Source organism: Chiloscyllium punctatum, chromosome 14, assembly GCF_047496795.1.
Source record: "Chiloscyllium punctatum isolate Juve2018m chromosome 14, sChiPun1.3, whole genome shotgun sequence".
In the NCBI taxonomy this organism is placed as follows: Eukaryota; Metazoa; Chordata; class Chondrichthyes; order Orectolobiformes; family Hemiscylliidae; genus Chiloscyllium; species Chiloscyllium punctatum.
The window spans coordinates 40,368,529-40,376,545 of NC_092752.1; positions in this window are offsets into that span (position 1 = coordinate 40,368,529).

Consider the following 8,017-nt stretch of genomic DNA (forward strand, 5'->3'; position numbering starts at 1 on the left):
ATGAATATACTTCATGAGTGACAAAAAAAAAGCATGAAGGGTTTTCAGTTGGATAGACAAATGTACACTCATAAGCATTTGTTTGCCTGACACGCTACTCGAGACTGAATTGATAATGTAGAGTTAAATATTGGAACTTTATATTCAGACGCATGCAGGGGTAGGTTACTGGACTGAGTCTTTTAATCCAAGATCATAGAGAAGGGAATTATTGGCGTCTTAGGAGGAATGGTGTCAATACATGCCTTCCAATCTAATAGCAAACTTTCTTCTTGAGTCTTCACAGGATTGATGCGACCAAATCTGTAATGTCACCACCGCTTACGAAGCTCAGTTATATCAAAATGATTAAACGATGTTCACATTGAAATTGAAGATTGACGGAGGTGGTTTAGGAAGCCCAGGAGCAGCAGCAATCTGATATGGAGGATGAGGAACAGACAGCTCAGGCACAAACCGCAGCTAGAGTGCCCCTTAGTGGACAGGGGGATCCAGAATTTTCACCCAGCTCCACTGCTTAGGGATGAGTGATATGGCATAGGTTCCCTTTGTCCTGGGACACTGTGATGAATCCAGAGCTAGCCCTGAGGACTGCAGAAGTGGGGGCTCGTTCTCACTCTGACATGGCTCGAAGGGCGAACGTTACTTCTATGCTGTTGGCTCTTCCAGGGTGTGACGAATGACCTTCCGGGGTGTGGGATCTTGTAGAGTACGATAAAACGCTTGCATGACATCAAGGGCCAAAAAGCCAGTACTGTGCTGCGTTGTTGTATGTTGTTATTGTATAGCATGTTATATAGATGGCGGTGAGAGCAGGTAGCTGCTCCTGAGTTGGAGGCAGCCCAAGGCAGGGGCAGGAGCAGGAGCTTCATGTACATACCTTTATGTACAGGCAATGTTACTGAAGCAGTTGGGTTCTGTACAGTAGCATATAAAGAAATAAACAAGCATCAGAATTTAACTGTATCCAGCAAACAAGCCAAAGGCATTTCTTAATTGTACAAGATTACATTTACATATATGTGAGGCATCAGAAGGGCTCAATAACTGAACAGACCTCCATTTAAGTTTGGCAGAAAGGCCTTAGATGGTGGCTTTTCCCCACCGTGCCTTGGCGGCAGCTGCCCCAGGCTTCAGTCTGCCCCTTAGCCGGTAGTCCTGGACCTTGGAATGTGTCAGTCTGCAACACTCAGTTGAGGTCAACTCCTTGTTTTGGATGACCAACAAGGTTTGGGCAGTTGAAAGAGTTGCTTTCATCAAGCTGATGGTCCTGCAAGCACAGTCCATGTTTGTCTCGGTGAGCATCATGGGGAACAGACCATAGAACACAGACTCCTGCATCACTGAGGTGCTCAGGGTGAACCTCGACAAAAAAACATAGCATCTCTCTCCAGACGTCCTTTGCAAAGGCAAATTCCAAGAGGAGATGTGTGACAGTCTCTACCCACCCCCTCAGCTACTTCAAGACACCAACCAAGTGATAGTGGAAAATTCCAGTGATGAGGCATTCCGCCAAATGCCTTTGTCAGTCTGCTCCAGGAAACACGTAATAGGATCCAGCCTTCTCCTTTTCTCGCAATGTCTCAAAGACAGCATATGCTGACCACTTCCTGATGGACTTGTGGGTCAAGGGTCAAGTCGTTGTGAAGAGTGTAAAACCAGCATGACTCTGCGTTTCTGGGGTGTGGGGTCAAACTGTGTTTCTTTGTTTTTCTACTTTTTAGTAAGAAGGAGTATAATGTTTAACTTTTAAACTTTGTTTCTTTTTCTTGTTCTGCCTTGTACCAAGATTCTGGACCAAGGCACTTCTGTACCTAAGATGGCACCGTAAGTGGTGACTTGTAAACAGTTCTCTGTACTCCTGTCAATACATGTGATAATAAACCTAACTTAATCCAATGCAATTCAAATGTGTTAGGGCAGCAATCGATGTCATTTATATAAGATCGCATCAGTTCATTTCATTCCTTGATCACAAGGTCAGTGCTGCTGACCAGGCATTTGGATTGAGGATCATAGCTGGGCTTCCCCCGGGTTCAGGGTGCCATTGACTACACTCACATGGCACTGAGAAGGCTGTGTCGCATCATTGTGGAATTGGTTACGAGGCCGGCATCTGGTTTGGGCACCTTCACAGTCCCTGGTCCTTTGTGTTCACTCTACCTGTCTGTAAGTAAACACTTGTGTGGAACTGACAGGTTGCTGTGTGTATGTGATGTCCCCCTGACTGGACAATGAGAAGGTTTTGGTATTAGGGGCAGTGTAGCAGTGAGAGTGGTTAGATGGAATGTAGGTCGGGACAGATGAACAGTGTGATCTAGTGGTCGAACAGTGACTAGGGTGAAAGAATGCAGTTGGATGTACAAGGGCATGTCAGCCATGTGTCATGAGCACTGTGGCTTTGTAGCTGTAGGTGAGGTGGAATGGCAGTTTGCCAACACTTGTCCTTTGAAAGCTGATGTCATTGACAGGGAGTTTGTTTTAATTCATTCAAGAGATGAGGGCATCACCAGCTACATTAGCATTTATTGTCTGCCCCTAATTGCCCAGAGGGCAGTTAAAGGTCAACCATATTGCTATGGGTCTGGAGTCACATGTACGCCAGACCATGTAATGATGGCAGATCCCTTCCCTGAAAGAAACTAGTGAATCAGATGGACTTTTCCTGACAATCAACAATGGTTTTGTGGTTATCATTAAAAATCTTCATTCCAGATTTTTACTGAATTCAAGTTTCACCACCTGCTGTGCCAGGATTGAAACACCAATCCTCAGAACATTTCTTGGGTCTCTGGGTTAAAGGTCCAGTGGCAATAGCACGAGGTCATTGCGTCCCTTTAAAAAGGTAAGGTCACTGTAATCCCGGACAACCACAGGTTGGGCTGCTTCCTTATTGGAGAAAGATACCAGTGGTGAGTTTAACCTCAGGCAAAGTGTGTGGTTGTGAAGGAGATTCTTTCGTGGTGACCTCAGCACATACAGGAATTACACTTGCACTGTTGGCATCGCTCTGCATTACAAATCAACCATCCAGCCAACTGAGCTAACCAAGGAGACCTGGTCCTTCAATGGATATTTGATGAGTGGTCATTTCCTCCAGAAATGGTGTGTGTTAAAATGGGATATGAGGTGTGCCGTAGGGGTGGGGTAGGTAATGGGAATATAAGTACTATAAAGCAGCAAGTGGTCATGCCCTAGGACTATGAGGATGTTCAAAGTAGAGATGAATGATTTCAGAAGGGAATTGACTGAACATTTACGTGAAATAAATTTGATTGCAGCCCATGTAGATAAAGTAGTGGAATGTAACTGATTGGATTGCTCTACAGAATGACAGCATGGATTGAATGGGACAAATGGCCTCCATATGTGCTGCTAATGATTGCGTGTGCTCTGAGCTGGCTGGTCAGAGCCCGTGTACTGTGCACATGTAAAGGGTGACTTGGTGGCAGGATGCCACAGGTACTCTCTGTGCAGTTATTTCAGAGAGGCAGCGATTAATCAAGAACAGTCAGCATGACTTTTTAAAGGGGTGGGCATGTCTGACCAACTTATAGAGTCCTAGAGCATGGAAACAGGCCCTTTGGGCCAAAAAGAAATTGATGATTGTGTGTCGAACCTTTAGAAGTAGCATCTCTGTTTCTCTTCGCATGGCAGCCCAGCAGCTGATAAAGGCTCCATGGAGATGGGACTTCCATTGCTCACTCAGGCATTGACTGAGTGCCTACACAGGGATGAGTAATTGTTGGGGGCGCGCAGGGGGTGAACATTGTAACAAACGCACAGGAGGATGACCATTGTCAGGGATGCAGAGGGTTTGAACTCTTTGATATAACTCCAACTGTTCATTCCTGTCTTCCACCTGACATTAATTGTGGTGAACGAGGGGGTCAATGTCCAAGAAAGTGGAATGCATCAACATTCAAGTCAGTTCCTGAGACTTTCTCAGAGAGAAATGGGCAACATAATTCGACCTATCAGAAGTTTAAACTTTGTTGTTAACTATGTGCAGATATTGGCACTCACTCCAAATACTGAAACAAACCATAGCGCTGTCTCAGTATTTTGGGGGCTGAGTTGAGTATGGTTGCCATTACTAAAGAGAATGTGCTAGAAAAGCTAAAAAGTCTTAAAATTGATAAATCTCCTGGCCCCCATGGGCTACATCCTAGAGTTCTGAGGGAGGTGGCTGAGGAAATAGCGGAGGCGTTGGTTGAGATCTTTCAAAAGTCACTGGAGTCAGGAAAAGTCCCGGGTGATTGGAAGATTGCTGTTGTAATCCCCTTGTTCAAGCAAGGATCAAGACAAAAGATGGAAAATTATAGGCCAGTTAGCTTAACCTCGGTTGTTGGTAAAATTCTAGAATCCATCATTAAGGATGAGGTTTCTGAATTCTTGGAAGAGCAGAGTCTGATTAGAACAAGTCAATATGGATTTAGTAAGGGGAGGTCGTGCCTGACAAACCTGTTGGAATTCTTTGAAGAGGTGACAAGTAGGTTAGACCAGGGAAACCCAGTGCATGTGGTCTATCTAAACTTCCAAAAAGCCTTTGATAAGGTGCCACACAGGAGGCTGCTGAGAAAGGCGAGGGCCCATGGTGTTTGAGGTGAGCTACTGGGATGGATTGAGGATTGGCTGTCTGACAGAAGGCAGAGAGTTGGGATAAAAGGTTCTTTTTCAGAATGGCAACCGGTCACAAGCGGTGTCCCGCAGGGTTCAGTGTTGGGGCCGCAGCTGTTCGCATTATATATTAATGATCTGGATGAAGAGACTGGGGGCATTCTAGCGAAGTTTGCCGATGATACGAAGTTAGGTGGACAGGCAGGTAGTACTGAGGAAGTGGGAGGCTGCAGAAGGATCAAGACATTTTGGAAGAGTGGTCCAGGAAATGGCTGATGGAATTCAATGTGAGCAAATGCGAGGTCTTGCACTTTGGAAAAAAGAATACAAGCATGGACTACTTTCTAAACGGTAAGAAAATACATAAAGCCAAAGTACAGAGGGATCTGGGAGTGCTAGTCAAGGATTCTGTAAAGGTAAACATGCAGGTTGAGTCAGTGATTAAGAAAGCGAATGCAATGTTGTCATTTATCTCAAGAGGGTTGGAATATAAAAGTACCGTTGTGCTAATGAGACTTTATAAAGCTCTGGTTAGGCCCCATTTGGAGTACTGTGTCCAGTTCTGGTCCCCACACATCAGGAAGGACATACTGGGCACTGGAGCGTGTCCAGCGGAGATTCACACGGATGATCCCTGGAATGGTAGGTCTAACATATGAGGAACGGCTGAGGATCCTGGGATTGTATTTATTGGAGTTTAGAAGATTAAGGGGAGATCTAATAGAAACTTACAAGATAATACATGGCTTGGAGAGGGTGGATGCTAGGAAATTGTTTCTGTTAGGCGAGGAGACTAGGACCCGTGGACACAGCCTTAGAATTAGTGGGGATAAATTCAGAACAGAAATGTGGAGACATTTCTTCAGCCAGAGAGTGGTGGGCCTGTGGAATTCATTGCCACAGAGTGCAGTGGAGGCTGGGACGCTAAATGTCTTCAAGGCAGAGATTGATAAATTCTTGATGTCACAAGGAATTAAGGGCTATGGGGAGAATGCGGGTAAGTGGAGCTTGAAATGCCCAGCAGCCATGATTGAATGGCGGAGTGGACTCGATGGGCCGAATGGCCATACTTCCACTCCTATGTCTTTTGGTCTTATGGTCTTACCTCTGCTGTCATTGGAAGATCTGGGCTGAGGGACAGATAGAGAGAAATTCCTCTGGTCAGAGAACCCAGAAAGAGTGGAATCACTTCAACAATAGAGTTAGGCTGTACAGTGGTTCTCTGTTCACACAGAGTATATGGGAAAAGCTGGAACTGTCTTCCCAAATAGCCATTGAGACTAATTCAATCGGAAAATTGAAACTGATAGTTTTAGCGTTAAAGGGTGTTGAAAAAGATAGACCGATGATGATACAGTACAGAATAGTCAGAGTCAGAGAGTCATACAGGACGGAAATGATCTAAGTCCATAGCAGAACAGACTCACTAGGCTGCAAGATTCCTTCTCTTCCTGTGATCAAATGATCCTGTTATTTCTCAATGTCTGTATTTTAGTGACAGTTCAAGAACAATTAACTTCTGTTTGTAAAATTGTATAAAAAGCATATTACTGGAAGAAGGCATTTATTGTCAAAGACAGGATCACCAGAACTATTCATATCGCAATGCATTTCAGACAATCTAACAACATGGGTCAAAAGAGGAGAAATAATTGCAAAAGATTTGAGAATGCCTAGTTTCTCATGCTGTGATTACACATAAGCAGACTGCCAAATTAAATCACCAGGCCACTACTCAACACTGTTAGTTCCATAGCACATCTCGCCAAGAAAGGCCAGGAAAGGGGAATGACTGTCACGTGTATGGCTTCAATTCCTCAATTCTGGGTAAACCCATCATACTCATGGTGTTAGTTGTATTCAGAAAACAACATGCTCTTAGAAAGAAGTACACCGTAAAGGTGGCAGTCCCAGCAATGGTTCAGCAGGTCATCTATTTGTAACCAGGCTCAATAAAAGGTGTTAAAGTCAGCTCTTGTTCTTCATGTTCTAGCTATTTACAATAAGTCACAGTCATAATGTAAACTTTAAATAAGCAATTCTAGAGATAATTTACTATTTTGCACTGATGTAGGGATGAGAGAGTTGGTTGTACATACTAATAAGTTACTGGTATGCAAACTTAATCCATTACAACATTCATCAGGATGAATACACCCTTTAGTCATAGAGACGTACAGCACAGAAACAGACCTTTTGGTCTGAGTCATCCATGCCATCCAGATATCCTAACCTAATCTAGTCCCATTTCCCAGCACTTGGCCCATATCCATCTAAACCCTTCCTATTCATATACACATCCAGATGCGTTTAAACGTTGTAATTGTACCAGCCTCCACAACATCCTCTGGCAACTCACTCCATACACATATCATCCTCGATATGAAAAGATTGCCTTTTAAATCTTTCCCCTCTCAACCTAAACCTATACTCCCTAGTTCTGGACTTCCCCACCTCAGGGAGAAGTCTGGGATCTTGGATTCCCTCCAACAACTTGCCCACCACAGATGTCAGGCTCACCAGTTTATAGTTGCCTGGCTTTTCCTCACCACCTTTCTTAAATAGCAGCACCATGTTAGCCAATCTCTAGACTTCCAGCACCTCACCTGTGACTATCGATGATACAAGTATCTCAGCAAAGGGCCCAGCAATCACTACACTAGCTTCCCACAGCGTTCAAGGGTACACCTGATCAGGTCCTGGGGATTAATCCACGTGTATACATTTCAAGACATCCAGCACATCCTCCTTTGCAACATGGATGTTTTTCAACATGTCATCATCTATTTCCCCACATTCTATATTTTCTATGTCTTTCTCCACAGGAAACACTGATGCAAAATACTCATTTAGTATCTCCCTCACTTCCTGCAATTCCACACAAAGGCCGCCTTGCTGATCTTTGAGAGGCCCTATTCTCTTCCTAGTTCCCCTTTTGTCCTTAATGTATTTATAAACTTCCTTTGGATTCTCCTTAACCTTATTTGTCAAAGGTATATCAAGTCCCCTTTTTGCCCACCTGAATTTCCTCTTGAGTATACTCCAACTGCCTTTATACTTTAAGGATTGACTCAATCTCTCCTGTCTATACCTGACATATGTTTCCTTCTTTTCCTTAACCAAACTCTCAATTTCTCTAGTCATCCAGCATTCCCTATATCTACCAGCCTTTCCTTTCACAGGAACATACTTTCTCTGGATTCTTGTTATCTCATATCTGAAGGTTTCCCATTTTCCAGCCGTGCCTTTACCTGTGAATATTTGCCCCCAGTCAGCTTTTGAAAGCTTTTGCCTAATACCAACAAAATTAGCCTAACTCCAATATAAAAGTTCGACCTTTAGATCCGATCTATCCTTTTCCATCACTATTTTAAAACTAATCGAATTATAATCACTG